Genomic DNA, 211 nt, shown 5'->3' with positions numbered 1-211 from the left:
GCTAGGATCCTGATGAGAGTGCAGAAACATGAGCACGTTACCCCCATTCTCCACTCACTACACTGGCTTCCCATCTCCACCAGGATTCAGTTCAAGGTTTCCCTCCTCACACATCAATGCATCCATGGACATGCACCCCCCCTTACCTCAAAGAACTCATCAAACCAGAGAACACAACTCGCTCCCTTCGCTCCACTCACTCAAACCTCCT

At 51.2% G+C, this 211-nt stretch overlaps 1 protein-coding gene across 2 annotated transcripts in view; it reads left to right on the top strand.

Annotated features, from left to right (window-relative positions):
* alpl (alkaline phosphatase, biomineralization associated) overlaps positions 1–211 on the top strand; it is a 34,108-nt gene that overhangs the window by 12,275 nt on the left and 21,622 nt on the right. The window lies entirely within an intron of this gene.

This window comes from Etheostoma spectabile, chromosome 4 (assembly GCF_008692095.1).
Source record: "Etheostoma spectabile isolate EspeVRDwgs_2016 chromosome 4, UIUC_Espe_1.0, whole genome shotgun sequence".
In the NCBI taxonomy this organism is placed as follows: Eukaryota; Metazoa; Chordata; class Actinopteri; order Perciformes; family Percidae; genus Etheostoma; species Etheostoma spectabile.
The sequence above is the reverse complement of the archived record's forward strand: the minus strand, read 5'-3'. Positions and strand labels throughout refer to the sequence as shown.